The sequence below is a fragment of the Carlito syrichta genome, unplaced genomic scaffold (genome assembly GCF_000164805.1).
Source record: "Carlito syrichta isolate Samal-C Ts95f unplaced genomic scaffold, Tarsius_syrichta-2.0.1 Scaffold304507, whole genome shotgun sequence".
Lineage (NCBI taxonomy): Eukaryota > Metazoa > Chordata > Mammalia > Primates > Tarsiidae > Carlito > Carlito syrichta.
The window spans coordinates 134,978-138,490 of record NW_007248603.1 but is presented as its reverse complement, the minus strand read 5'-3'; the positions used below and the strand labels follow the sequence as shown (position 1 = coordinate 138,490).

The 3,513-nt window shown below is 40.2% G+C and overlaps 1 protein-coding gene across 1 annotated transcript in view; it reads right to left on the bottom strand.

The window, feature by feature from the left end:
* The window catches only part of RDH12 (retinol dehydrogenase 12 (all-trans/9-cis/11-cis)), a 25,048-nt gene that overhangs the window by 18,912 nt on the left and 2,623 nt on the right, over positions 1-3,513 (bottom strand). The window contains exon 2 of the mRNA XM_008060066.2: positions 2,855-2,864. The gene's annotated coding sequence lies outside the window, so the exon portion shown is untranslated. The remainder of the gene's footprint in view (positions 1-2,854; positions 2,865-3,513) is intronic.

The following is a 3,513-nucleotide window of genomic DNA, read 5'->3' as shown; positions in this document are numbered from 1 at the left end:
TCGCCAAGTTGCCCAGGCGGGTCTCGAACCTGCGGGCTCAGGCAATCCACTCACCTCAGCCTCCCAAAACGTGAGATTACAGGCTGAGCCACCGAGCCTGGCAGAAGAGCTTCTTAAAAATGTATGTGAATGTCATTTTTAAAAAAATACTAGAAAAAAAAATATTCTGTTGTGTCTCATATAGTGTTTAGGATGTCCTTCATGGAGCTGATTAAAAAGTTGAAACCTGAAAAGAAAAATTTTCAACATACATTTTTGCCTTGATTTACTGGTCAGTCTTATATTTGTCTCCACTAAGTATTTTAAGATGTCCCAGTTTGACATAAAGGTTATAAAAAAATATAAATCCAGCTAAAAACAAAATAATATTTTTGTGATTTTTGATAAGTAAGACTAGTTTAATATTGTTGGTTTAATAAAAACAGCTAAATATTCCGAGTTATTGGGAAAATGCTCATATATTTAACTTTAAGGTTCTTACTTAAACACCTAATATTCACAGGCTATAAAAATGGTTAATAGAAAAATAACTTAAAATGGGTATTAGTTTTGTCTAATATCTTGGTTTTCACAAATAATCTAAGCTGTTAAAAACAAATTTGGTAAATTCAAATGGAATAAGTATTTATAAATGAATTTTTCATGTAACTTAAAATGAATTTTTCATATAACTTAAAAGCCAGGCTGGGTGGCTCAGCCTGTCATCCCAGCACTTTGGGAGAGCGAGGCGAGTGGATTGCCTGAGTCCACACGTTCGAGACCAGCCTGGGCAACTTGGCAAGACCTTGTCTCTACAATAAATAAATAAAAATTAGCCGGGCATGGTAGCCTGTAGTTCCGGCTACTTGGAAGCCTGAGGCAGAAGGGTCGCCAGAGCCCTGCAGGTTGACGCTGGGGTGGCTGTGAGTGTGCCACTGCACTCCAGCCTGGGTGACGGAGTGAGACTCCAACTCAAAAAAAATAAAATCTTAAAGTTATGTTAAATTAAATAATAGATACTAAGTATCTGGGTCATTTCCCATTTTTAAAACTTGTAAAGAAACATGTTTCTAAAATTATAAAATGGTTCTCATTTATAAAATATTGATATATGACAGACAATTCAAGAGTTTTTACTTCCTATGTTTTCATTAAAATTTAAGGTTACTGAGAGTTAAAATTTGTAATTGAGATATATATACTTCTATATATAAAGTGTGCCAAAATATGTGATTTTAGTTTTAAAATTCAGAGATTATTTATTTTTTTAAAATTTTGTTTTTGAGTTGGAGTCCCACTCTGTCGCCCAGGCTGGAGTGCAGTAGCATGCTCACGGCCACCTCAGCATCAACCTGCTGGGTTCAGGCCCTCCTTCTGCCTCAGCCTTCCAAGTAGCCGGAACTACAGGCTCATACTCCCATGCCCGGCTAATTATTTTTTGACTTATTGTAGAGATGAAGTCTCACCAAGTTGCCCAAGCTGTTCTGGAACCTGTGGGCTCAGGTAATCCCCCTCACCTCAGCCTCCCAAAGTGCTGGGATTACAGGCTTGAGCCACTGTGCCCAGCCTAAAATTTTTTAAAGCAATAAGCAAGAGAGAGATGTATAAAGAAAGCTATAAATATAAAGATATATTTTTTGTTAAAGAAAAAATAATGCAATGGCTCATGCCTGTAATCCCAACATTTTGGGAGATCCCTTGGTCATCCCTGCCCTTTCCTCCTTCCCCACTTCCTCCTATCCTCAGGAAGCTGCTGATCTGCTTTCTGTCACCACAGTCATATAGATTATAGAATGTATCTACAGTTTCCATTTTCTGGAATTTTAAAGTATGCACTCTTTATTGTCTGGCTTCTTTCACTCAGCATAATTACTTGGTGATTCATTCAGGCTATTCCATACATCAAAAATCTCTAACTGGCTGAGGTGGCTCATGTGTAATCCCAGAACGTTGGGAAGCTGAGGTGAGAGGATTGACTGAGCCCAGGAGATCAAAGCTTCAGTGAGCTGTGATCATGCCTCTGTACTCCAGCCTGGGTGACAGAGAGCCATCCCTACTAAAAAAAAAAAAAAAAAAAAAGTATCTTTTTTTTATTGCTGAATAGTATTTCATTGTATAGCTATATCACAACTTGTTTATGGGCATTGGGCATTTTGTTGCTTCTAGTTTTTGATTATTATAAACTGTACTTCTATGATCGTTCATATACAAGTCTTTATAAGAATAAACTCATTTCTCTTACGGAATTGCCTGAGAGTCATGTGATAGATGTATGTTCAACTTTTGTTTACTTTTTTTTTAAACATCTCCAATTTTTATTCATAAAATTATTAAAATTGCAAAGTAGACTTACAGAGTCACAGGTGAATAATAAAACAAGAGGAAAATGTTCTAGAGACATTTTTTGAAGAGTTCTAAAGAAACACACACTAGGCTAAAAGCCTATAGCTAAATTGTGGTACACAACAGGCTATATTCATTCCTGCATTTTCTCAATAAGTTCTTCCTTGTATTTGCCTTTCTCTTTTCCTACTTGTTGAGATTTGACTTTGTGTTCAAGAATCTTCTTCCGATCTCTGTCCGGTTTTAACCTAGTGATAACTCCCTTGCTCGATGCAGATGAAGTATTTCTTTTCTTTTTTTTTTTTGAGTTGGAGTCTCACTCAGTTGCCCAGACTGGAGTGCAGTGGCCACTCCCGCCCACCACAGCCTCGACCTGCTGGGCTCCGGCGATCCTTCCGCCTCAGCCTTCCAAGTAGCTGGAACTACAGGCGCGCACTACCAAGCCCGGCTAATTTTTTTTTTATTTATTGTACAGATGTGTCTCGCCAAGTTGCCCAGGTGGGTCTCAAACCCGCGGGCTCAGGCAATCCACTTGCTTCTGCCTCCCAAAGTGCTGGGATTACAGGCTGAGCCACCGAGCCCGGCCGAAGTATTTCTTTACGGACACCTGGACCGTCTTGCCAATCTGCTGACCTTTGTGGTGTCCACAAACCACCTGGACCTTGTCCTTGAGGACGGACATGGAACAGACATTGTACTTCTACTGCAGCTCCTCGGTGAGTAGGGACGACATGATCTTCCTGGGCACATGGGAGAGGGCAATGAAGTGATGTTTGTGGTTTTTGCTGCAGTCCAAGGTCACAAAGGGATTGAACTTCATGGTGATGTCTACCTGGCTATGGAAGGGCCTTTTTCTTTTTTTTTGAGTTGGGTCTCACACTGTTGCCCAGGCTGGAGTGCAGTGGCGTGAACACGGCTCACTGTAGCCTCCAACTCCTGGGCTCAGGCAATCCTTCCATCTCAGTCTCCCGAGTAGCTGGGAGTACAGGTGTGAGCCACCACACCTGGCTAATTTTTTTTTTTTTTTTTGTAGAGACAAGGTCTCACTATATTGCTTAGGATGATTGTGGACTCCTGGGCTCAGCAATCCTTCTTCCTCAGCCTCCCAAAGTTCTGGGATTACAAACATGAACCACCACACTCAGTCTGTTTAAGTTTTTTTTTTTTTTTGAGTTGGAGTCTCACTCTGTC